The sequence below is a fragment of the Carassius carassius genome, unplaced genomic scaffold (genome assembly GCF_963082965.1).
Source record: "Carassius carassius unplaced genomic scaffold, fCarCar2.1 SCAFFOLD_68, whole genome shotgun sequence".
NCBI lineage: Eukaryota > Metazoa > Chordata > Actinopteri > Cypriniformes > Cyprinidae > Carassius > Carassius carassius.
The window spans coordinates 155358-178977 of record NW_026775139.1 but is presented as its reverse complement, the minus strand read 5'-3'; the positions used below and the strand labels follow the sequence as shown (position 1 = coordinate 178977).

General features: G+C 44.1%; 27 non-coding genes across 27 annotated transcripts; 12 read left to right on the top strand and 15 right to left on the bottom strand.

Annotated features, from left to right (window-relative positions):
* Nucleotides 1-29: 29 nt before the first annotated feature.
* LOC132137122 (U4 spliceosomal RNA) lies at nucleotides 30-170 on the bottom strand. The gene has a single exon (XR_009431759.1). It is a non-coding gene; the product is annotated as a U4 spliceosomal RNA (small nuclear RNA).
* A 751-nt stretch (nucleotides 171-921) lies between these two features.
* trnas-gcu (transfer RNA serine (anticodon GCU)) lies at nucleotides 922-1003 on the top strand. The gene has a single exon. It is a non-coding gene; the product is annotated as a tRNA-Ser (tRNA).
* Nucleotides 1004-1177: 174 nt separating this feature from the next.
* Nucleotides 1178-1318, bottom strand: LOC132137112 (U4 spliceosomal RNA). Its single transcript, XR_009431750.1, has one exon. It is a non-coding gene; the product is annotated as a U4 spliceosomal RNA (small nuclear RNA).
* A 4404-nt stretch (nucleotides 1319-5722) lies between these two features.
* Nucleotides 5723-5863, bottom strand: LOC132137164 (U4 spliceosomal RNA). The gene has a single exon (XR_009431801.1). It is a non-coding gene; the product is annotated as a U4 spliceosomal RNA (small nuclear RNA).
* A 4411-nt stretch (nucleotides 5864-10274) lies between these two features.
* On the bottom strand, nucleotides 10275-10415 carry LOC132137163 (U4 spliceosomal RNA). Its single transcript, XR_009431800.1, has one exon. It is a non-coding gene; the product is annotated as a U4 spliceosomal RNA (small nuclear RNA).
* A 748-nt stretch (nucleotides 10416-11163) lies between these two features.
* On the top strand, nucleotides 11164-11245 carry trnas-gcu (transfer RNA serine (anticodon GCU)). Its single transcript has one exon. It is a non-coding gene; the product is annotated as a tRNA-Ser (tRNA).
* A 174-nt stretch (nucleotides 11246-11419) lies between these two features.
* LOC132137162 (U4 spliceosomal RNA) lies at nucleotides 11420-11560 on the bottom strand. The gene has a single exon (XR_009431799.1). It is a non-coding gene; the product is annotated as a U4 spliceosomal RNA (small nuclear RNA).
* A 750-nt stretch (nucleotides 11561-12310) lies between these two features.
* Nucleotides 12311-12392, top strand: trnas-gcu (transfer RNA serine (anticodon GCU)). Its single transcript has one exon. It is a non-coding gene; the product is annotated as a tRNA-Ser (tRNA).
* Nucleotides 12393-12566: 174 nt separating this feature from the next.
* On the bottom strand, nucleotides 12567-12707 carry LOC132137101 (U4 spliceosomal RNA). Its single transcript, XR_009431739.1, has one exon. It is a non-coding gene; the product is annotated as a U4 spliceosomal RNA (small nuclear RNA).
* Nucleotides 12708-13437: 730 nt separating this feature from the next.
* trnas-gcu (transfer RNA serine (anticodon GCU)) lies at nucleotides 13438-13519 on the top strand. Its single transcript has one exon. It is a non-coding gene; the product is annotated as a tRNA-Ser (tRNA).
* Nucleotides 13520-13693: 174 nt separating this feature from the next.
* LOC132137121 (U4 spliceosomal RNA) lies at nucleotides 13694-13834 on the bottom strand. The gene has a single exon (XR_009431758.1). It is a non-coding gene; the product is annotated as a U4 spliceosomal RNA (small nuclear RNA).
* Nucleotides 13835-14565: 731 nt separating this feature from the next.
* Nucleotides 14566-14647, top strand: trnas-gcu (transfer RNA serine (anticodon GCU)). The gene has a single exon. It is a non-coding gene; the product is annotated as a tRNA-Ser (tRNA).
* Nucleotides 14648-14821: 174 nt separating this feature from the next.
* On the bottom strand, nucleotides 14822-14962 carry LOC132137063 (U4 spliceosomal RNA). Its single transcript, XR_009431702.1, has one exon. It is a non-coding gene; the product is annotated as a U4 spliceosomal RNA (small nuclear RNA).
* Nucleotides 14963-15711: 749 nt separating this feature from the next.
* Nucleotides 15712-15793, top strand: trnas-gcu (transfer RNA serine (anticodon GCU)). Its single transcript has one exon. It is a non-coding gene; the product is annotated as a tRNA-Ser (tRNA).
* Nucleotides 15794-15967: 174 nt separating this feature from the next.
* Nucleotides 15968-16108, bottom strand: LOC132137090 (U4 spliceosomal RNA). The gene has a single exon (XR_009431728.1). It is a non-coding gene; the product is annotated as a U4 spliceosomal RNA (small nuclear RNA).
* A 730-nt stretch (nucleotides 16109-16838) lies between these two features.
* Nucleotides 16839-16920, top strand: trnas-gcu (transfer RNA serine (anticodon GCU)). The gene has a single exon. It is a non-coding gene; the product is annotated as a tRNA-Ser (tRNA).
* Nucleotides 16921-17094: 174 nt separating this feature from the next.
* LOC132137120 (U4 spliceosomal RNA) lies at nucleotides 17095-17235 on the bottom strand. The gene has a single exon (XR_009431757.1). It is a non-coding gene; the product is annotated as a U4 spliceosomal RNA (small nuclear RNA).
* A 731-nt stretch (nucleotides 17236-17966) lies between these two features.
* Nucleotides 17967-18048, top strand: trnas-gcu (transfer RNA serine (anticodon GCU)). Its single transcript has one exon. It is a non-coding gene; the product is annotated as a tRNA-Ser (tRNA).
* Nucleotides 18049-18222: 174 nt separating this feature from the next.
* LOC132137118 (U4 spliceosomal RNA) lies at nucleotides 18223-18363 on the bottom strand. The gene has a single exon (XR_009431755.1). It is a non-coding gene; the product is annotated as a U4 spliceosomal RNA (small nuclear RNA).
* A 749-nt stretch (nucleotides 18364-19112) lies between these two features.
* Nucleotides 19113-19194, top strand: trnas-gcu (transfer RNA serine (anticodon GCU)). The gene has a single exon. It is a non-coding gene; the product is annotated as a tRNA-Ser (tRNA).
* A 174-nt stretch (nucleotides 19195-19368) lies between these two features.
* On the bottom strand, nucleotides 19369-19509 carry LOC132137078 (U4 spliceosomal RNA). Its single transcript, XR_009431717.1, has one exon. It is a non-coding gene; the product is annotated as a U4 spliceosomal RNA (small nuclear RNA).
* A 730-nt stretch (nucleotides 19510-20239) lies between these two features.
* On the top strand, nucleotides 20240-20321 carry trnas-gcu (transfer RNA serine (anticodon GCU)). Its single transcript has one exon. It is a non-coding gene; the product is annotated as a tRNA-Ser (tRNA).
* A 174-nt stretch (nucleotides 20322-20495) lies between these two features.
* On the bottom strand, nucleotides 20496-20636 carry LOC132137117 (U4 spliceosomal RNA). Its single transcript, XR_009431754.1, has one exon. It is a non-coding gene; the product is annotated as a U4 spliceosomal RNA (small nuclear RNA).
* Nucleotides 20637-21367: 731 nt separating this feature from the next.
* On the top strand, nucleotides 21368-21449 carry trnas-gcu (transfer RNA serine (anticodon GCU)). The gene has a single exon. It is a non-coding gene; the product is annotated as a tRNA-Ser (tRNA).
* A 174-nt stretch (nucleotides 21450-21623) lies between these two features.
* LOC132137116 (U4 spliceosomal RNA) lies at nucleotides 21624-21764 on the bottom strand. The gene has a single exon (XR_009431753.1). It is a non-coding gene; the product is annotated as a U4 spliceosomal RNA (small nuclear RNA).
* A 751-nt stretch (nucleotides 21765-22515) lies between these two features.
* trnas-gcu (transfer RNA serine (anticodon GCU)) lies at nucleotides 22516-22597 on the top strand. Its single transcript has one exon. It is a non-coding gene; the product is annotated as a tRNA-Ser (tRNA).
* Nucleotides 22598-22771: 174 nt separating this feature from the next.
* LOC132137067 (U4 spliceosomal RNA) lies at nucleotides 22772-22912 on the bottom strand. Its single transcript, XR_009431706.1, has one exon. It is a non-coding gene; the product is annotated as a U4 spliceosomal RNA (small nuclear RNA).
* Nucleotides 22913-23620: the final 708 nt, after the last annotated feature.

Here is a 23620-nt window from a genome sequence, read left to right as displayed (position 1 = left end):
CCAGACCTATTCTTCAACAACACGATAAGCTCCAAAAGAAGCTGGCAAAAATTGCCAAGGCTGACTCTATTTCAAGTCATCCTGGCAGGGTATTGGGTAAAGTTTTCAACCAGCAATGATCGCGCCTCGGATGAGCCTCATAGGCTACAATATTGCCTCTGCGAAAGAATGGTGGCAATGGGTCGCGACCTTTCACCTGGAGCCATGTGGACGTGGAACGACAGGGTGGTAAATAGCTCCAAACTGCGTGGTGTGTCTATGAAAACCAGTAGGCAGTATGTACGAGAAGCCTTATTCGCTGCTCTCTCTTTACTTAAAGAGGAGTGTGTGTTGCTTTCCCGAACCCCTGGGGGAAGAGAGTTATGGGTATCTTGGCAACAAAGGGGTGGAGTCGTAAAGCTCGCGGTCTGGGTCAGGATAGATTCTGTTTGACGAGGCCCCTGGGGGGTTGGGTAGGATACAGTGACGAGTGCAAAGACACTGCAAACAAGTTCTGAGGGAGTTCCTGTGTCAAATGTGCTAACTTTTGCTAGACTCAGGTGTTCTCTCAAAACGGCAACGGAGACCAGAACGACAGAGTGCCACAATGACAAGCGCTTGTCTGAGGGGGGTCATGAGATAGGAGCAAGCTCAGCTTTTAGGAGTACAAAGAACATCAGTCATAAACGATGAATAATGCAGCTGGTGCTGGACAAAGTTTAAACTTTCGAGAGCGCACGTGTTTAACCTCCTGCATTCGAATGCGCAAACAAATGGAATATGCTTTGAAATTCTACGTGTTCAACTGTACGCATATCTCAGCGTACATGTACAAAAATGAACTATACTTTGGTGTCAAGGGTGAGCTTCAACGTCACTGTGCTAAAAGGTTCTTCAGGAAAACCACCACAGCCCATAGGTCATTTAGGTACTCACATGAGTGACGAGGTGGCCGAGTGGTTAAGGCGATTGACTGCTAATCCATTGTGCTCTGCACGTGTGGGTTCGAATCCCATCCTCGTCGTTCCTTCCTGTTATTGTTCATCTGCTCTGCACATTTTGTGCACTTTCCTTATGTGACACGTTCACCTCATGCAGTGCGATTCAAAACGGTCGATGATCCGAATCAGGTGTGTTAAATAATGGAAGCACGCAATGCATTAAGGACACGAGACCTATTCTTCAACAACACGATAAGCTTCAAAAGAAGCTGGCAAAAATTGCCAAGGATGACTCTATTTCAAGTCATCCTGGCGGGGTATTGGGTAAAGTTTTCAACCAGCAATGATCGCGCCTCGGGTGAGCCTCATAGGCTACAATATTGCCTCTGCGAAAGAATGGTGGCAAGGGTCGCGACCTTTCACCTGGAGCCATGTGGACGTGGAACGACAGGGTGGTAAATAGCTCCAAACTGCGTGGTGTGTCTACGAAAACCAGTAGGCAGTATGTACGAGAAGCCTTATTCGCTGCTCTCTCTTTACTTAAAGAGGAGTGTGTGTTGTTTTCCCGAACCCCTGGGGGAAGAGAGTTATGGGTATCTTGGCAACAAAGGGGTGGAGTCGTAAAGCTCGCGGTCTGGGTCAGGATAGATTCTGTTTGACGAGGCCCCTGGGGGGTTGGGTAGGATACAGTGACGAGTGCAAAGACACTGCAAACAAGTTCTGAGGGAGGTCCTGTGTCAAATGTGCTACCTTTTGCTAGACTCAGGTGTTCTCTCAAAACGGCAACGGAGACCAGAACGACAGAGGGCCACAATGACAAGCGCTTGTCTGAGGGGGGTCATGAGATAGGAGTAAGCTCAGCTTTTAAGAGTACAAAGAACATCAGTCATAAACGATGAATAATGCAGCTGGTGCTGGACAAAGGTTAAACTTTCGAAACGCACGTGTTTAACCTCCTGCATTCGAATGCGCAAACAAATGGAATATGCTTTGAAATTCACGTGTTCAACTGTACGCATATCTCAGCGTACATGTACAAAAATTAACTATACTTTGGTTTCAAGGGTGAGCTTCAATGTCACAGTGCTAAAAGGTTCTTCAGGAAAACCACCGCAGCCCAGAGGTCAGTCAGGCACTCACATGAGTGACGAGGTGGCCTACCTGGATCAGGATCGGCTGTCATTGTCGGATTGGAAGAGAGCCAATCGCTGAGCTCGCTCGCCAATGTGAGGTTTCAGGCACCATTCGCTGTGCGCGCTCTCCAAAGTGAGCTATGAGAGCCAATCGCTGCTCTGTGAGATTGGATGACGACACTGGTGACGGAGTCTATTCTGACGAGCGCGCAATACAAAATTATCAACGAGCAATGTGAGTAAGATTGCTTTATTACTTTATTTGTTTCCGTTTACCGTGTACTTATTTGGTTGTTGTGGTGGGCGATATGACGGCTTATATCTTAACGATGATATAACGTGTCGACCCTTAGGGATTTTGCTCAATCGTTTATTTCGCTGTATGTATTATTACCACTTACAGTAATTGACACATAAGGTAAGAGTGAACATGTATTAATGAATACAAATAAAGTGCGGAATATGCTTGATGTCAAATAGAGTTATTAAGCGCAATATGCAGGGAATAAAAACATACCGGAAGCGGACGCGCGCGTGCGCGCGCACTGACGGCTTCTGATCGCGAATTCCGTTTTTCTGTGGCGGTTTGTTGCACTTGAATGGTCAAATACACACACCATTACATCAAAATGCCCAATTGTGTTTACGTGTTGAATAAATGAATACAATAAATAGACTTAAATATATAATTTGGTTGAAACCGGATGTGCATCAGTAAATTGGGTCCGTGCATTCAGTGCGGCAGCTTAATTTAGTCCTGTTCTGTCATTAATGCAAAAAATAAAAATAAAAATAATAAAAAGCACTCACTGATTTAAAAAGTAACAGTTCATATCTGAGAGAGTGAAGATTATGCAGTGTTTTAATTTGACATTTTATGCAATATATCTAGTATTTTTTATTGTATTAAGAAATTGTATCATGAATATTATTATTACTACTGTATTTTTTATTAATGTATTTGACCTATTGTTTTAATTCACTTTGTTCTCATTTAAATAAAAATCAAATAACAAAAATGACTATACTGAGATATGTAGCTGTTGTGAAATAATTTCCCAAATCCTGAAGTTAAATTTTGGTCTTATCACACACCTTTAATTTTTCCAAGTATTCGAGTGTCTCTTTTTTAACAATCAATAATTCTAATCTAACATTACATACATTTATTTATTTATTTTAAATATGAATTATGAATGAAATCCATGTTTTTTTCTATTTTGTATGTAGATGAACACAAGGCCATGGTAGATGGCGAGTGGATGGCCAGGCTGAGGACTTTTGCCCGCTGTGGGGTTTGACCTTCTGGAGAAGGCAACAGACCAGCCCCAAGAAAAACAGACGTTTTATGACCTCTAACAGAAGGTAAAGCAAAGTTATCATTCATTCATTATATAGTACGTAGTATGCAGGTCACCTGACAATAGTTAGACAAGTTAGTATAGTAAACAATGATTTTTATCTTTTCAGATTGAGAAATGCCCCATGTAGGCCCATGGGCAGAACACCCTCTTTGGATGCTCCATGGCCTGCTGCCTCCTCCACGCCAGGTGCATCAGCATCTTCTGATGAGTCTGTGGTATGTAAATACCTTGTTATATGTGCACTCAGACTGACAAGGCACTTTACATTTATTCATTTAGCAGACACTTTTATCCAAAGCGACTTATAAATGAGGACAGTGGAAGCAATCAAAAACAACAAAAAGAGCAATGATATATAAGTGCTATAACAAGTCTCAGTTAGCTTAACACAGTACACGTAGCAAGGGTTTTTAAATAATATAATAAATAAAAAGAAAACAGATAGAATTACAAATATCAAAATATTAGTAATACAAATATCAAAATGATTCTTTAAAAAATCTGAATACAGATATATATTTTGTAAGACATACACATAAAATTTTACTTGCCATGTTCAGTTATTCACTGTTTTTATGTAATATTGTTATAAAAAAGACAGGACAGTGCTGTATGGATGCAAGGACTGCAACTGCCTAGGTGCTTGTCTGTGGCGGCTGACCCTCCTGCCAATGTGCACCCCTCAACCAGGCCCAGCTCAACAATACCACCTGACCAGTAGCACCGTTGGCCAGGCACAGACAAAGAGGAACAGGAAAATACCTTCAGCCCAGCCTCTCTTCTGCCCCTCCTGCCGCCCCAGTTCGGAAGCTGACATGCAAAGTACAGCACAACACAAAAAAATGCGGGCAGTTCAGGACAGCGGAGACTGGGCATAGCAATACAAGGGCATTATATACTGCCCCTCTGTAGAGACTGTGCCAAAGGAGCAGTGGTTGGAGGATATAATAAAAACAAAATGGAAAAAAAAGAAACACTGATCTTTGATTTTAAGATTTACATATGTGTATAGTTCTTTTTCCCTTTTATTTCACAAAAGACATTGGAACTTGAGTTTTATTTATGTTTAAAGAATGTACAAGAGCCATGGACATTTGGAAAGTTTTAAGTTTTATTTATGTGTATAGATTTGTTTTCTGTTCTTTTGCACTTGCAAAGAATGCACACGAGTCATGAATATTTAAAATATTTATTCATGTGTATTGTTCTGGGTTTTCTTTTATTTTGCACTCACAGTCTAAACAAGAGCCATGTAAATTTTAAAGTTTTATATTTGTGTAATGGTCTGTACTTTCTGTTCTTTTGCACTTGCAATGACTGCACAAGAGCGTTAAATATTTTTATTTATTATTTTGTATTTTTCTGGTTTTCTGTTCTTTTGCATATGCAACATAACTAAAATTATAAAAATTGACTGATTCAAGGAATTACAATAATTGGCTATGAATAATTGAAAAATAAAAGTTTTGTCATGATTAACTCTTTGTTGTATGTTTTACTTTTCTACAGTATCATTCAAATGTTATAGGCACTTTGAAAATGTTGAGAAATTTCAGGATTCTTTCAGAATTAAATGTACTATTTTTTATTTTTTTAGGAAATAATTGCAGCAGAAATATAATCAAACTAAATGTGCAAAAGCTCAGAACTGTGAATAAAATATCAACAATTAGTAATATAGAATTAATAAAATGCTCATTTGTCATTTCAGAACTAATTTCATTAATGTGGACATTCTTTGTGTGACTTTTACTGACGAAAAAAGGCAATTTACAGCATTAAGTTACAACTTCAATTTCTGGCAACAGTGGGATTCGAACCGGCGACCTTGTGATCAACCTTTCTCCCATTGAGATGTATAGGAAAATATGGGAAAAAATGTTTTAAAAACAATTTATTGCATAAATACACTTCCTAAAACATTACTTCGAAGGGTAGAGGCATAAACTTCCCTTTCCTTTCTTTTCTCCTCATTTTTTCCCCTTTTTCTCTCATTTTTTCCTCTTTTTCTCCTTCCTTTTCTTCCCCCCCCTTAACAGACTATTGTTCCCCAGCTGGCGCGAGTGGATAAGGCGATGGACTGCTAATCCATTGTGCTCTGCACGCGTGGGTTCGAATCCCATCCTCGTCGGTCCTTGCTGTGATTGTTCATCTGCTCTGCACATTTTGTGCACTTTCCTTATGTGACACGTTCACATCATGCAGTGCGATTCAAAACGGTCGATGATCCGAATCAGGTGTGTTAAATAATGGAAGCACGCAATGCATTAAGGACACGAGACCTATTCTTCAACAAAACGATAAGCTTCAAAGGAAGCTGGCAAAAATAGCCAAGGCTGACTCTATTTCAAGTCATCCTGGCGGGGTATTGGGTAAAGTTTTCAACCAGCAATGATCGCGCCTCAGGTGAGCCTCATAGGCTACAATATTGCCTCTGCGAAAGAATGGTGGCAAGGGTCGCGACCTTTCACCTGGAGCCATGTGGACGTGGAACGACAGGGTGGTAAATAGCTCCAAACTGCGTGGTGTGTCTACGAAAACCAGTAGGCAGTATGTACGAGAAGCCTTATTCGCTGCTCTCTCTTTACTTAAAGAGGAGTGTGTGTTGTTTTCCCGAACCCCTGGGGGAAGAGAGTTATGGGTATCTTGGCAACAAAGGGGTGGAGTCGTAAAGCTCGCGGTCTGGGTCAGGATAGATTCTGTTTGACGAGGCCCCTGGGGGGTTGGGTAGGATACAGTGACGAGTGCAAAGACACTGCAAACAAGTTCTGAGGGAGGTCCTGTGTCAAATGTGCTACCTTTTGCTAGACTCAGGTGTTCTCTCAAAACGGCAACGGAGACCAGAACGACAGAGGGCCACAATGACAAGCGCTTGTCTGAGGGGGGTCATGAGATAGGAGTAAGCTCAGCTTTTAAGAGTACAAAGAACATCAGTCATAAACGATGAATAATGCAGCTGGTGCTGGACAAAGGTTAAACTTTCGAAACGCACGTGTTTAACCTCCTGCATTCGAATGCGCAAACAAATGGAATATGCTTTGAAATTCACGTGTTCAACTGTACGCATATCTCAGCGTACATGTACAAAAATTAACTATACTTTGGTTTCAAGGGTGAGCTTCAATGTCACAGTGCTAAAAGGTTCTTCAGGAAAACCACCGCAGCCCAGAGGTCAGTCAGGCACTCACATGAGTGACGAGGTGGCCTACCTGGATCAGGATCGGCTGTCATTGTCGGATTGGAAGAGAGCCAATCGCTGAGCTCGCTCGCCAATGTGAGGTTTCAGGCACCATTCGCTGTGCGCGCTCTCCAAAGTGAGCTATGAGAGCCAATCGCTGCTCTGTGAGATTGGATGACGACACTGGTGACGGAGTCTATTCTGACGAGCGCGCAATACAAAATTATCAACGAGCAATGTGAGTAAGATTGCTTTATTACTTTATTTGTTTCCGTTTACCGTGTACTTATTTGGTTGTTGTGGTGGGCGATATGACGGCTTATATCTTAACGATGATATAACGTGTCGACCCTTAGGGATTTTGCTCAATCGTTTATTTCGCTGTATGTATTATTACCACTTACAGTAATTGACACATAAGGTAAGAGTGAACATGTATTAATGAATACAAATAAAGTGCGGAATATGCTTGATGTCAAATAGAGTTATTAAGCGCAATATGCAGGGAATAAAAACATACCGGAAGCGGACGCGCGCGTGCGCGCGCACTGACGGCTTCTGATCGCGAATTCCGTTTTTCTGTGGCGGTTTGTTGCACTTGAATGGTCAAATACACACACCATTACATCAAAATGCCCAATTGTGTTTACGTGTTGAATAAATGAATACAATAAATAGACTTAAATATATAATTTGGTTGAAACCGGATGTGCATCAGTAAATTGGGTCCGTGCATTCAGTGCGGCAGCTTAATTTAGTCCTGTTCTGTCATTAATGCAAAAAATAAAAATAAAAATAATAAAAAGCACTCACTGATTTAAAAAGTAACAGTTCATATCTGAGAGAGTGAAGATTATGCAGTGTTTTAATTTGACATTTTATGCAATATATCTAGTATTTTTTATTGTATTAAGAAATTGTATCATGAATATTATTATTACTACTGTATTTTTTATTAATGTATTTGACCTATTGTTTTAATTCACTTTGTTCTCATTTAAATAAAAATCAAATAACAAAAATGACTATACTGAGATATGTAGCTGTTGTGAAATAATTTCCCAAATCCTGAAGTTAAATTTTGGTCTTATCACACACCTTTAATTTTTCCAAGTATTCGAGTGTCTCTTTTTTAACAATCAATAATTCTAATCTAACATTACATACATTTATTTATTTATTTTAAATATGAATTATGAATGAAATCCATGTTTTTTTCTATTTTGTATGTAGATGAACACAAGGCCATGGTAGATGGCGAGTGGATGGCCAGGCTGAGGACTTTTGCCCGCTGTGGGGTTTGACCTTCTGGAGAAGGCAACAGACCAGCCCCAAGAAAAACAGACGTTTTATGACCTCTAACAGAAGGTAAAGCAAAGTTATCATTCATTCATTATATAGTACGTAGTATGCAGGTCACCTGACAATAGTTAGACAAGTTAGTATAGTAAACAATGATTTTTATCTTTTCAGATTGAGAAATGCCCCATGTAGGCCCATGGGCAGAACACCCTCTTTGGATGCTCCATGGCCTGCTGCCTCCTCCACGCCAGGTGCATCAGCATCTTCTGATGAGTCTGTGGTATGTAAATACCTTGTTATATGTGCACTCAGACTGACAAGGCACTTTACATTTACATTTATTCATTTAGCAGACACTTTTATCCAAAGCGACTTATAAATGAGGACAGTGGAAGCAATCAAAAACAACAAAAAGAGCAATGATATATAAGTGCTATAACAAGTCTCAGTTAGCTTAACACAGTACACGTAGCAAGGGTTTTTAAATAATATAATAAATAAAAAGAAAACAGATAGAATTACAAATATCAAAATATTAGTAATACAAATATCAAAATGATTCTTTAAAAAATCTGAATACAGATATATATTTTGTAAGACATACACATAAAATTTTACTTGCCATGTTCAGTTATTCACTGTTTTTATGTAATATTGTTATAAAAAAGACAGGACAGTGCTGTATGGATGCAAGGACTGCAACTGCCTAGGTGCTTGTCTGTGGCGGCTGACCCTCCTGCCAATGTGCACCCCTCAACCAGGCCCAGCTCAACAATACCACCTGACCAGTAGCACCGTTGGCCAGGCACAGACAAAGAGGAACAGGAAAATACCTTCAGCCCAGCCTCTCTTCTGCCCCTCCTGCCGCCCCAGTTCGGAAGCTGACATGCAAAGTACAGCACAACACAAAAAAATGCGGGCAGTTCAGGACAGCGGAGACTGGGCATAGCAATACAAGGGCATTATATACTGCCCCTCTGTAGAGACTGTGCCAAAGGAGCAGTGGTTGGAGGATATAATAAAAACAAAATGGAAAAAAAAAGAAACACTGATCTTTGATTTTAAGATTTACATATGTGTATAGTTCTTTTTCCCTTTTATTTCACAAAAGACATTGGAACTTGAGTTTTATTTATGTTTAAAGAATGTACAAGAGCCATGGACATTTGGAAAGTTTTAAGTTTTATTTATGTGTATAGATTTGTTTTCTGTTCTTTTGCACTTGCAAAGAATGCACACGAGTCATGAATATTTAAAATATTTATTCATGTGTATTGTTCTGGGTTTTCTTTTATTTTGCACTCACAGTCTAAACAAGAGCCATGTAAATTTTAAAGTTTTATATTTGTGTAATGGTCTGTACTTTCTGTTCTTTTGCACTTGCAATGACTGCACAAGAGCGTTAAATATTTTTATTTATTATTTTGTATTTTTCTGGTTTTCTGTTCTTTTGCATATGCAACATAACTAAAATTATAAAAATTGACTGATTCAAGGAATTACAATAATTGGCTATGAATAATTGAAAAATAAAAGTTTTGTCATGATTAACTCTTTGTTGTATGTTTTACTTTTCTACAGTATCATTCAAATGTTATAGGCACTTTGAAAATGTTGAGAAATTTCAGGATTCTTTCAGAATTAAATGTACTATTTTTTATTTTTTTAGGAAATAATTGCAGCAGAAATATAATCAAACTAAATGTGCAAAAGCTCAGAACTGTGAATAAAATATCAACAATTAGTAATATAGAATTAATAAAATGCTCATTTGTCATTTCAGAACTAATTTCATTAATGTGGACATTCTTTGTGTGACTTTTACTGACGAAAAAAGGCAATTTACAGCATTAAGTTACAACTTCAATTTCTGGCAACAGTGGGATTCGAACCGGCGACCTTGTGATCAACCTTTCTCCCATTGAGATGTATAGGAAAATATGGGAAAAAATGTTTTAAAAACAATTTATTGCATAAATACACTTCCTAAAACATTACTTCGAAGGGTAGAGGCATAAACTTCCCTTTCCTTTCTTTTCTCCTCATTTTTTCCCCTTTTTCTCTCATTTTTTCCTCTTTTTCTCCTTCCTTTTCTTCCCCCCCCTTAACAGACTATTGTTCCCCAGCTGGCGCGAGTGGATAAGGCGATGGACTGCTAATCCATTGTGCTCTGCACGCGTGGGTTCGAATCCCATCCTCGTCGGTCCTTGCTGTGATTGTTCATCTGCTCTGCACATTTTGTGCACTTTCCTTATGTGACACGTTCACATCATGCAGTGCGATTCAAAACGGTCGATGATCCGAATCAGGTGTGTTAAATAATGGAAGCACGCAATGCATTAAGGACACGAGACCTATTCTTCAACAAAACGATAAGCTTCAAAGGAAGCTGGCAAAAATAGCCAAGGCTGACTCTATTTCAAGTCATCCTGGCGGGGTATTGGGTAAAGTTTTCAACCAGCAATGATCGCGCCTCAGGTGAGCCTCATAGGCTACAATATTGCCTCTGCGAAAGAATGGTGGCAAGGGTCGCGACCTTTCACCTGGAGCCATGTGGACGTGGAACGACAGGGTGGTAAATAGCTCCAAACTGCGTGGTGTGTCTACGAAAACCAGTAGGCAGTATGTACGAGAAGCCTTATTCGCTGCTCTCTCTTTACTTAAAGAGGAGTGTGTGTTGTTTTCCCGAACCCCTGGGGGAAGAGAGTTATGGGTATCTTGGCAACAAAGGGGTGGAGTCGTAAAGCTCGCGGTCTGGGTCAGGATAGATTCTGTTTGACGAGGCCCCTGGGGGGTTGGGTAGGATACAGTGACGAGTGCAAAGACACTGCAAACAAGTTCTGAGGGAGGTCCTGTGTCAAATGTGCTACCTTTTGCTAGACTCAGGTGTTCTCTCAAAACGGCAACGGAGACCAGAACGACAGAGGGCCACAATGACAAGCGCTTGTCTGAGGGGGGTCATGAGATAGGAGCAAGCTCAGCTTTTAAGAGTACAAAGAACATCAGTCATAAACGATGAATAATGCAGCTGGTGCTGGACAAAGGTTAAACTTTCGAAACGCACGTGTTTAACCTCCTGCATTCGAATGCGCAAACAAATGGAATATGCTTTGAAATTCACGTGTTCAACTGTACGCATATCTCAGCGTACATGTACAAAAATTAACTATACTTTGGTTTCAAGGGTGAGCTTCAACGTCACAGTGCTAAAAGGTTCTTCAGGAAAACCACCGCAGCCCAGAGGTCAGTCAGGCACTCACATGAGTGACGAGGTGGCCGAGTGGTTAAGGCGATGGACTGCTAATCCATTGTGCTCTGCACGCGTGGGTTCGAATCCCATCCTCGTCGGTTCTTGCTGTGATTGTTCATCTGCTCTGCACATTTTGTGCACTTTCCTTATGTGACACGTTCACATCATGCAGTGCGATTCAAAACGGTCGATGATCCGAATCAGGTGTGTTAAATAATGGAAGCACGCAATGCATTAAGGACACGAGACCTATTCTTCAACAAAACGATAAGCTTCAAAGGAAGCTGGCAAAAATAGCCAAGGCTGACTCTATTTCAAGTCATCCTGGCGGGGTATTGGGTAAAGTTTTCAACCAGCAATGATCGCGCCTCAGGTGAGCCTCATAGGCTACAATATTGCCTCTGCGAAAGAATGGTGGCAAGGGTCGCGACCTTTCACCTGGAGCCATGTGGACGTGGAACGACAGGGTGGTAAATAGCTCCAAACTGCGTGGTGTGTCTACGAAAACCAGTAGGCAGTATGTACGAGAAGCCTTATTCGCTGCTCTCTCTTTACTTAAAGAGGAGTGTGTGTTGTTTTCCCGAACCCCTGGGGGAAGAGAGTTATGGGTATCTTGGCAACAAAGGGGTGGAGTCGTAAAGCTCGCGGTCTGGGTCAGGATAGATTCTGTTTGACGAGGCCCCTGGGGGGTTGGGTAGGATACAGTGACGAGTGCAAAGACACTGCAAACAAGATCTGAGGGAGGTCCTGTGTCAAATGTGCTACCTTTTGCTAGACTCAGGTGTTCTCTCAAAACGGCAACGGAGACCAGAACGACAGAGGGCCACAATGACAAGCGCTTGTCTGAGGGGGGTCATGAGATAGGAGCAAGCTCAGCTTTTAAGAGTACAAAGAACATCAGTCATAAACGATGAATAATGCAGCTGGTGCTGGACAAAGGTTAAACTTTCGAGAGCGCACGTGTTTAACCTCCTGCATTCGAATGCGCAAACAAATGGAATATGCTTTGAAATTCTACGTGTTCAACTGTACGCATATCTCAGCGTACATGTACAAAAATTAACTATACTTTGGTTTCAAGGGTGAGCTTCAACGTCACAGTGCTAAAAGGTTCTTCAGGAAAACCACCGCAGCCCAGAGGTCAGTCAGGCACTCACATGAGTGACGAGGTGGCCGAGTGGTTAAGGCGATGTACTGCTAATCCATTGTGCTCTGCACGCGTGGGTTCGAATCCCATCCTCGTCGGTCCTTGCTGTGATTGTTCATCTGCTCTGCACATTTTGTGCACTTTCCTTATGTGACACGTTCACCTCATGCAGTGCGATTCAAAACGGTCGATGATCCGAATCAGGTTTGTTAAATAATGGTAGCACGCAATGCATTAAGGACACGAGACCTATTCTTCAACAACACGATAAGCTTCAAAAGAAGCTGGCAAAAATTGCCAAGGATGACTCTATTTCAAGTCATCCTGGCGGGGTATTGGGTAAAGTTTTCAACCAGCAATGATCGCGCCTCGGGTGAGCCTCATAGGCTACAATATTGCCTCTGCGAAAGAATGGTGGCAAGGGTCGCGACCTTTCACCTGGAGCCATGTGGACGTGGAACGACAGGGTGGTAAATAGCTCCAAACTGCGTGGTGTGTCTACGAAAACCAGTAGGCAGTATGTACGAGAAGCCTTATTCGCTGCTCTCTCTTTACTTAAAGAGGAGTGTGTGTTGTTTTCCCGAACCCCTGGGGGAAGAGAGTTATGGGTATCTTGGCAACAAAGGGGTGGAGTCGTAAAGCTCGCGGTCTGGGTCAGGATAGATTCTGTTTGACGAGGCCCCTGGGGGGTTGGGTAGGATACAGTGACGAGTGCAAAGACACTGCAAACAAGATCTGAGGGAGGTCCTGTGTCAAATGTGCTACCTTTTGCTAGACTCAGGTGTTCTCTCAGAACGACAGAGGGCCACAATGACAAGCGCTTGTCTGAGGGGGGTCATGAGATAGGAGCAAGCTCAGCTTTTAAGAGTACAAAGAACATCAGTCATAAACGATGAATAATGCAGCTGGTGCTGGACAAAGGTTAAACTTTCGAAACGCACGTGTTTAACCTCCTGCATTCGAATGCACAAACAAATGGAATATGCTTTGAAATTCACGTGTTCAACTGTACGCATATCTCAGCGTACATGTACAAAAATGAACTATACTTTGGTTTCAAGGGTGAGCTTCAACGTCACAGTGCTTAAATGTTCTTCAGGAAAACCACCGCAGCCCAGAGGTCAGTCAGGCACTCACATGAGTGACGAGGTGGCCGAGTGGTTAAGGCGATGGACTGCTAATCCATTGTGCTCTGCACGCGTGGGTTCGAATCCCATCCTCGTCGGTCCTTGCTGTGATTGTTCATCTGCTCTGCACATTTTGTGCACTTTCCTTATGTGACACTTTCACCTCATGCAGTGCGATTCAAAACGGTCGATGATCCGAATCAGGTGTGTTAAATAATGGAAGCGCGCAATGCATTAAGCACACCAGACCTATTCTTCAACAACACGATAAGCTCCAAAAGAAGCTGGCAAAAATTGCCAAGGCTGACTCTATTTCAAGTCATCCTGGCAGGGTATTGGGTAAAGTTTTCAACCAGCAATGATCGCGCCTCGGATGAGCCTCATAGGCTACAATATTGCCTCTGCGAAAGAATGGTGGCAATGGGTCGCGACCTTTCACCTGGAGCCATGTGGACGTGGAACGACAGGGTGGTAAATAGCTCCAAACTGCGTGGTGTGTCTATGAAAACCAGTAGGCAGTATGTACGAGAAGCCTTATTCGCTGCTCTCTCTTTACTTAAAGAGGAGTGTGTGTTGCTTTCCCGAACCCCTGGGGGAAGAGAGTTATGGGTATCTTGGCAACAAAGGGGTGGAGTCGTAAAGCTCGCGGTCTGGGTCAGGATAGATTCTGTTTGACGAGGCCCCTGGGGGGTTGGGTAGGATACAGTGACGAGTGCAAAGACACTGCAAACAAGTTCTGAGGGAGGTCCTGTGTCAAATGTGCTAACTTTTGCTAGACTCAGGTGTTCTCTCAGAACGACAGAGGGCCACAATGACAAGCGCTTGTCTGAGGGGGGTCATGAGATAGGAGCAAGCTCAGCTTTTAAGAGTACAAAGAACATCAGTCATAAACGATGAATAATGCAGCTGGTGCTGGACAAAGGTTAAACTTTCGAAACGCACGTGTTTAACCTCCTGCATTCGAATGCACAAACAAATGGAATATGCTTTGAAATTCACGTGTTCAACTGTACGCAGATCTCAGCGTACATGTACAAAAATGAACTATACTTTGGTTTCAAGGGTGAGCTTCAACGTCACAGTGCTTAAATGTTCTTCAGGAAAACCACCGCAGCCCAGAGGTCAGTCAGGCACTCACATGAGTGACGAGGTGGCCGAGTGGTTAAGGCGATGGACTGCTAATCCATTGTGCTCTGCACGTGTGGGTTCGAATCCCATCCTCGTCGGTCCTTGCTGTGATTGTTCATCTGCTCTGCACATTTTGTGCACTTTCCTTATGTGACATTTTCACCTCATGCAGTGCGATTCAAAACGGTCGATGATCCGAATCAGGTGTGTTAAATAATGGAAGCACGCAATGCATTAAGGACACGAGACCTATTCTTCAACAACACGATAAGCTTCAAAAGAAGGCGGCAAAAATTGCCAAGGCTGACTCTATTTCAAGTCATCCTGGCGGGGTATTGGGTAAAGTTTTCAACCAGCAATGATCGCGCCTCGGATGAGCCTCATAGGCTACAATATTGCCTCTGCGAAAGAATGGTGGCAAGGGTCGCGACCTTTCACCTGGAGCCATGTGGACGTGGAACGACAGGGTGGTAAATAGCTCCAAACTGCGTGGTGTGTCTACGAAAACCAGTAGGCAGTATGTACGAGAAGCCTTATTCGCTGCTCTCTCTTTACTTAAAGAGGAGTGTGTGTTGCTTTCCCGAACCCCTGGGGGAAGAGAGTTATGGGTATCTTGGCAACAAAGGGGTGGAGTCGTAAAGCTCGCGGTCTGGCCAGGATAAATTCTGTTTGACGAGGCCCCTGGGGGGTTGGGTAGGATACAGTGACGAGTGCAAAGACACTGCAAACAAGTTCTGAGGGAGGTCCTGTGTCAAATGTGCTACCTTTTGCTAGACTCAGGTGTTCTCTCAAAACGGCAACGGAGACCAGAACGACAGAGGGCCACAATGACAAGCGCTTGTCTGAGGGGGGTCATGAGATAGGAGCAAGCTCAGCTTTTAAGAGTACAAAGAACATCAGTCATAAACGATGAATAATGCAGCTGGTGCTGGACAAAGGTTAAACTTTCGAGAGCGCACGTGTTTAACCTCCTGCATTCGAATGCGCAAACAAATGGAATATGCTTTGAAATTCTACGTGTTCAACTGTACGCATATCTCAGCGTACATGTACAAAAATTAACTATACTTTGGTTTCAAGGGTGAGCTTCAACGTCACAGTGCTAAAAGGTTCTTCAGGAAAACCACCGCAGCCCAGAGGTCAGTCAGGCACTCACATGAGTGACGAGGTGGCCGAGTGGTTAAGGCGATGTACTGCTAATCCATTGTGCTCTGCACGCGTGGGTTCGAATCCCATCCTTGTCGGTCCTTGCTGTGATTGTTCATCTGCTCTGCACATTTTGTGCACTTTCCTTATGTGACACGTTCAACTCATGCAGTGCGATTCAAAACGGTCGATGATCCGAATCAGGTTTGTTAAATAATGGTAGCACGCAATGCATTAAGGACACGAGACCTATTCTTCAACAACACGATAAGCTTCAAAAGAAGCTGGCAAAAATTGCCAAGGATGACTCTATTTCAAGTCATCCTGGCGGGGTATTGGGTAAAGTTTTCAACCAGCAATGATCGCGCCTCGGGTGAGCCTCATAGGCTACAATATTGCCTCTGCGAAAGAATGGTGGCAAGGGTCGCGACCTTTCACCTGGAGCCATGTGGACGTGGAACGACAGGGTGGTAAATAGCTCCAAACTGCGTGGTGTGTCTACGAAAACCAGTAGGCAGTATGTACGAGAAGCCTTATTCGCTGCTCTCTCTTTACTTAAAGAGGAGTGTGTGTTGTTTTCCCGAACCCCTGGGGGAAGAGAGTTATGGGTATCTTGGCAACAAAGGGGTGGAGTCGTAAAGCTCGCGGTCTGGGTCAGGATAGATTCTGTTTGACGAGGCCCCTGGGGGGTTGGGTAGGATACAGTGACGAGTGCAAAGACACTGCAAACAAGATCTGAGGGAGGTCCTGTGTCAAATGTGCTACCTTTTGCTAGACTCAGGTGTTCTCTCAGAACGACAGAGGGCCACAATGACAAGCGCTTGTCTGAGGGGGGTCATGAGATAGGAGCAAGCTCAGCTTTTAAGAGTACAAAGAACATCAGTCATAAACGATGAATAATGCAGCTGGTGCTGGACAAAGGTTAAACTTTCGAAACGCACGTGTTTAACCTCCTGCATTCGAATGCACAAACAAATGGAATATGCTTTGAAATTCACGTGTTCAACTGTACGCATATCTCAGCGTACATGTACAAAAATGAACTATACTTTGGTTTCAAGGGTGAGCTTCAACGTCACAGTGCTTAAATGTTCTTCAGGAAAACCACCGCAGCCCAGAGGTCAGTCAGGCACTCACATGAGTGACGAGGTGGCCGAGTGGTTAAGGCGATGGACTGCTAATCCATTGTGCTCTGCACGCGTGGGTTCGAATCCCATCCTCGTCGGTCCTTGCTGTGATTGTTCATCTGCTCTGCACATTTTGTGCACTTTCCTTATGTGACACTTTCACCTCATGCAGTGCGATTCAAAACGGTCGATGATCCGAATCAGGTGTGTTAAATAATGGAAGCGCGCAATGCATTAAGCACACCAGACCTATTCTTCAACAACACGATAAGCTCCAAAAGAAGCTGGCAAAAATTGCCAAGGCTGACTCTATTTCAAGTCATCCTGGCAGGGTATTGGGTAAAGTTTTCAACCAGCAATGATCGCGCCTCGGATGAGCCTCATAGGCTACAATATTGCCTCTGCGAAAGAATGGTGGCAATGGGTCGCGACCTTTCACCTGGAGCCATGTGGACGTGGAACGACAGGGTGGTAAATAGCTCCAAACTGCGTGGTGTGTCTATGAAAACCAGTAGGCAGTATGTACGAGAAGCCTTATTCGCTGCTCTCTCTTTACTTAAAGAGGAGTGTGTGTTGCTTTCCCGAACCCCTGGGGGAAGAGAGTTATGGGTATCTTGGCAACAAAGGGGTGGAGTCGTAAAGCTCGCGGTCTGGGTCAGGATAGATTCTGTTTGACGAGGCCCCTGGGGGGTTGGGTAGGATACAGTGACGAGTGCAAAGACACTGCAAACAAGTTCTGAGGGAGGTCCTGTGTCAAATGTGCTAACTTTTGCTAGACTCAGGTGTTCTCTCAGAACGACAGAGGGCCACAATGACAAGCGCTTGTCTGAGGGGGGTCATGAGATAGGAGCAAGCTCAGCTTTTAAGAGTACAAAGAACATCAGTCATAAACGATGAATAATGCAGCTGGTGCTGGACAAAGGTTAAACTTTCGAAACGCACGTGTTTAACCTCCTGCATTCGAATGCACAAACAAATGGAATATGCTTTGAAATTCACGTGTTCAACTGTACGCATATCTCAGCGTACATGTACAAAAATGAACTATACTTTGGTTTCAAGGGTGAGCTTCAACGTCACAGTGCTTAAATGTTCTTCAGGAAAACCACCGCAGCCCAGAGGTCAGTCAGGCACTCACATGAGTGACGAGGTGGCCGAGTGGTTAAGGCGATGGACTGCTAATCCATTGTGCTCTGCACGCGTGGGTTCGAATCCCATCCTCGTCGGTCCTTGCTGTGATTGTTCATCTGCTCTGCACATTTTGTGCACTTTCCTTATGTGACACTTTCACCTCATGCAGTGCGATTCAAAACGGTCGATGATCCGAATCAGGTGTGTTAAATAATGGAAGCGCGCAATGCATTAAGCACACCAGATCTATTCTTCAACAACACGATAAGCTCCAAAAGAAGCTGGCAAAAATTGCCAAGGCTGACTCTATTTCAAGTCATCCTGGCAGGGTATTGGGTAAAGTTTTCAACCAGCAATGATCGCGCCTCGGATGAGCCTCATAGGCTACAATATTGCCTCTGCGAAAGAATGGTGGCAAGGGTCGCGACCTTTCACCTGGAGCCATGTGGACGTGGAACGACAGGGTGGTAAATAGCTCCAAACTGCGTGGTGTGTCTATGAAAACCAGTAGGCAGTATGTACGAGAAGCCTTATTCGCTGCTCTCTCTTTACTTAAAGAGGAGTGTGTGTTGCTTTCCCGAACCCCTGGGGGAAGAGAGTTATGGGTATCTTGGCAACAAAGGGGTGGAGTCGTAAAGCTCGCGGTCTGGCCAGGATAAATTCTGTTTGACGAGGCCCCTGGGGGGTTGGGTAGGATACAGTGACGAGTGCAAAGACACTGCAAACAAGTTCTGAGGGAGGTCCTGTGTCAAATGTGCTACCTTTTGCTAGACTCAGGTGTTCTCTCAAAACGGCAACGGAGACCAGAACGACAGAGGGCCACAATGACAAGCGCTTGTCTGAGGGGGGTCATGAGATAGGAGCAAGCTCAGCTTTTAAGAGTACAAAGAACATCAGTCATAAACGATGAATAATGCAGCTGGTGCTGGACAAAGGTTAAACTTTCGAGAGCGCACGTGTTTAACCTCCTGCATTCGAATGCGCAAACAAATGGAATATGCTTTGAAATTCTACGTGTTCAACTGTACGCATATCTCAGCGTACATGTACAAAAATTAACTATACTTTGGTTTCAAGGGTGAGCTTCAACGTCACAGTGCTAAAAGGTTCTTCAGGAAAACCACCGCAGCCCAGAGGTCAGTCAGGCACTCACATGAGTGACAAGGTGGCCGAGTGGTTAAGGCGATGTACTGCTAATCCATTGTGCTCTGCACGCGTGGGTTCGAATCCCATCCTTGTCGGTCCTTGCTGTGATTGTTCATCTGCTCTGCACATTTTGTGGACTTTCCTTATGTGACACGTTCACCTCATGCAGTGCGATTCAAAACGGTCGATGATCCGAATCAGGTTTGTTAAATAATGGTAGCACGCAATGCATTAAGGACACGAGACCTATTCTTCAACAACACGATAAGCTTCAAAAGAAGCTGGCAAAAATTGCCAAGGATGACTCTATTTCAAGTCATCCTGGCGGGGTATTGGGTAAAGTTTTCAACCAGCAATGATCGCGCCTCGGGTGAGCCTCATAGGCTACAATATTGCCTCTGCGAAAGAATGGTGGCAAGGGTCGCGACCTTTCACCTGGAGCCATGTGGACGTGGAACGACAGGGTGGTAAATAGCTCCAAACTGCGTGGTGTGTCTACGAAAACCAGTAGGCAGTATGTACGAGAAGCCTTATTCGCTGCTCTCTCTTTACTTAAAGAGGAGTGTGTGTTGTTTTCCCGAACCCCTGGGGGAAGAGAGTTATGGGTATCTTGGCAACAAAGGGGTGGAGTCGTAAAGCTCGCGGTCTGGGTCAGGATAGATTCTGTTTGACGAGGCCCCTGGGGGGTTGGGTAGGATACAGTGACGAGTGCAAAGACACTGCAAACAAGATCTGAGGGAGGTCCTGTGTCAAATGTGCTACCTTTTGCTAGACTCAGGTGTTCTCTCAGAACGACAGAGGGCCACAATGACAAGCGCTTGTCTGAGGGGGGTCATGAGATAGGAGCAAGCTCAGCTTTTAAGAGTACAAAGAACATCAGTCATAAACGATGAATAATGCAGCTGGTGCTGGACAAAGGTTAAACTTTCGAAACGCACGTGTTTAACCTCCTGCATTCGAATGCACAAACAAATGGAATATGCTTTGAAATTCACGTGTTCAACTGTACGCATATCTCAGCGTACATGTACAAAAATGAACTATACTTTGGTTTCAAGGGTGAGCTTCAACGTCACAGTGCTTAAATGTTCTTCAGGAAAACCACCGCAGCCCAGAGGTCAGTCAGGCACTCACATGAGTGACGAGGTGGCCGAGTGGTTAAGGCGATGGACTGCTAATCCATTGTGCTCTGCACGCGTGGGTTCGAATCCCATCCTCGTCGGTCCTTGCTGTGATTGTTCATCTGCTCTGCACTTTTTGTGCACTTTCCTTATGTGACACTTTCACCTCATGCAGTGCGATTCAAAACGGTCGATGATCCGAATCAGGTGTGTTAAATAATGGAAGCGCGCAATGCATTAAGCACACCAGACCTATTCTTCAACAACACGATAAGCTCCAAAAGAAGCTGGCAAAAATTGCCAAGGCTGACTCTATTTCAAGTCATCCTGGCAGGGTATTGGGTAAAGTTTTCAACCAGCAATGATCGCGCCTCGGATGAGCCTCATAGGCTACAATATTGCCTCTGCGAAAGAATGGTGGCAATGGGTCGCGACCTTTCACCTGGAGCCATGTGGACGTGGAACGACAGGGTGGTAAATAGCTCCAAACTGCGTGGTGTGTCTATGAAAACCAGTAGGCAGTATGTACGAGAAGCCTTATTCGCTGCTCTCTCTTTACTTAAAGAGGAGTGTGTGTTGCTTTCCCGAACCCCTGGGGGAAGAGAGTTATGGGTATCTTGGCAACAAAGGGGTGGAGTCGTAAAGCTCGCGGTCTGGGTCAGGATAGATTCTGTTTGACGAGGCCCCTGGGGGGTTGGGTAGGATACAGTGACGAGTGCAAAGACACTGCAAACAAGTTCTGAGGGAGGTCCTGTGTCAAATGTGCTAACTTTTGCTAGACTCAGGTGTTCTCTCAGAACGACAGAGGGCCACAATGACAAGCGCTTGTCTGAGGGGGGTCATGAGATAGGAGCAAGCTCAGCTTTTAAGAGTACAAAGAACATCAGTCATAAACGATGAATAATGCAGCTGGTGCTGGACAAAGGTTAAACTTTCGAAACGCACGTGTTTAACCTCCTGCATTCGAATGCACAAACAAATGGAATATGCTTTGAAATTCACGTGTTCAACTGTACGCATATCTCAGCGTACATGTACAAAAATGAACTATACTTTGGTTTCAAGGGTGAGCTTCAACGTCACAGTGCTTAAATGTTCTTCAGGAAAACCACCGCAGCCCAGAGGTCAGTCAGGCACTCACATGAGTGACGAGGTGGCCGAGTGGTTAAGGCGATGGACTGCTAATCCATTGTGCTCTGCACGCGTGGGTTCGAATCCCATCCTCGTCGGTCCTTGCTGTGATTGTTCATCTGCTCTGCACATTTTGTGCACTTTCCTTATGTGACACTTTCACCTCATGCAGTGCGATTCAAAACGGTCGATGATCCGAATCAGGTGTGTTAAATAATGGAAGCGCGCAATGCATTAAGCACACCAGATCTATTCTTCAACAACACGATAAGCTCCAAAAGAAGCTGGCAAAAATTGCCAAGGCTGACTCTATTTCAAGTCATCCTGGCAGGGTATTGGGTAAAGTTTTCAACCAGCAATGATCGCGCCTCGGATGAGCCTCATAGGCTACAATATTGCCTCTGCGAAAGAATGGTGGCAATGGGTCGCGACCTTTCACCTGGAGCCATGTGGACGTGGAACGACAGGGTGGTAAATAGCTCCAAACTGCGTGGTGTGTCTATGAAAACCAGTAGGCAGTATGTACGAGAAGCCTTATTCGCTGCTCTCTCTTTACTTAAAGAGGAGTGTGTGTTGCTTTCCCGAACCCCTGGGGGAAGAGAGTTATGGGTATCTTGGCAACAAAGGGGTGGAGTCGTAAAGCTCGCGGTCTGGGTCAGGATAGATTCTGTTTGACGAGGCCCCTGGGGGGTTGGGTAGGATACAGTGACGAGTGCAAAGACACTGCAAACAAGTTCTGAGGGAGTTCCTGTGTCAAATGTGCTAACTTTTGCTAGACTCAGGTGTTCTCTCAAAACGGCAACGGAGACCAGAACGACAGAGGGCCACAATGACAAGCGCTTGTCTGAGGGGGGTCATGAGATAGGAGCAAGCTCAGCTTTTAGGAGTACAAAGAACATCAGTCATAAACGATGAATAATGCAGCTGGTGCTGGACAAAGTTTAAACTTTCGAGAGCGCACGTGTTTAACCTCCTGCATTCGAATGCGCAAACAAATGGAATATGCTTTGAAATTCTACGTGTTCAACTGTACGCATATCTCAGCGTACATGTACAAAAATGAACTATACTTTGGTGTCAAGGGTGAGCTTCAACGTCACAGTGCTAAAAGGTTCTTCAGGAAAACCACCACAGCCCATAGGTCATTTAGGTACTCACATGAGTGACAAGGTGGCCGAGTGGTTAAGGCGATGGACTGCTAATCCATTGTGCTCTGCACGCGTGGGTTCGAATCCCATCCTTGTCGGTCCTTGCTGTGATTGTTCATCTGCTCTGCACATTTTGTGGACTTTCCTTATGTGACACGTTCACCTCATGCAGTGCGATTCAAAACGGTCGATGATCCGAATCAGGTTTGTTAAATAATGGTAGCACGCAATGCATTAAGGACACGAGACCTATTCTTCAACAACACGATAAGCTTCAAAAGAAGCTGGCAAAAATTGCCAAGGATGACTCTATTTCAAGTCATCCTGGCGGGGTATTGGGTAAAGTTTTCAACCAGCAATGATCGCGCCTCGGGTGAGCCTCATAGGCTACAATATTGCCTCTGCGAAAGAATGGTGGCAAGGGTCGCGACCTTTCACCTGGAGCCATGTGGACGTGGAACGACAGGGTGGTAAATAGCTCCAAACTGCGTGGTGTGTCTACGAAAACCAGTAGGCAGTATGTACGAGAAGCCTTATTCGCTGCTCTCTCTTTACTTAAAGAGGAGTGTGTGTTGTTTTCCCGAACCCCTGGGGGAAGAGAGTTATGGGTATCTTGGCAACAAAGGGGTGGAGTCGTAAAGCTCGCGGTCTGGGTCAGGATAGATTCTGTTTGACGAGGCCCCTGGGGGGTTGGGTAGGATACAGTGACGAGTGCAAAGACACTGCAAACAAGATCTGAGGGAGGTCCTGTGTCAAATGTGCTACCTTTTGCTAGACTCAGGTGTTCTCTCAGAACGACAGAGGGCCACAATGACAAGCGCTTGTCTGAGGGGGGTCATGAGATAGGAGCAAGCTCAGCTTTTAAGAGTACAAAGAACATCAGTCATAAACGATGAATAATGCAGCTGGTGCTGGACAAAGGTTAAACTTTCGAAACGCACGTGTTTAACCTCCTGCATTCGAATGCACAAACAAATGGAATATGCTTTGAAATTCACGTGTTCAACTGTACGCATATCTCAGCGTACATGTACAAAAATGAACTATACTTTGGTTTCAAGGGTGAGCTTCAACGTCACAGTGCTTAAATGTTCTTCAGGAAAACCACCGCAGCCCAGAGG